Below are 314 nucleotides of genomic sequence, written 5' to 3'. Positions count from 1 at the left end.
GTTTGGCACTTTTTAAGCTTTATCACTCATGGTTCCATAACGATTATCCTCAAAGCATTCTTGAGAAATGTCTTGAAATTTGCATAAATTCAATCAGAAATGTTTTAGGTAAGGAGAAGATAATCTGTATAGGCTACAAAAAGCATTTGTGGATGGGGAGGAATCGCAATACATTCTAATTTTCAAATGTAATCTTTTATACCTGTTGCGAACAGGAAACAACACAGTTATAGCATCCTAAGGTGACAATAAATATATTTTAGAACTGTCATTTTCCTAGAAACAGAGCACGTGGATTATGGCTTCTTTTCCCT

Source organism: Tupaia chinensis, unplaced genomic scaffold (genome assembly GCF_000334495.1).
Source record: "Tupaia chinensis unplaced genomic scaffold, TupChi_1.0 Scaffold000459_1, whole genome shotgun sequence".
NCBI lineage: Eukaryota > Metazoa > Chordata > Mammalia > Scandentia > Tupaiidae > Tupaia > Tupaia belangeri.
This window is presented reverse-complemented; position numbering follows the sequence as displayed.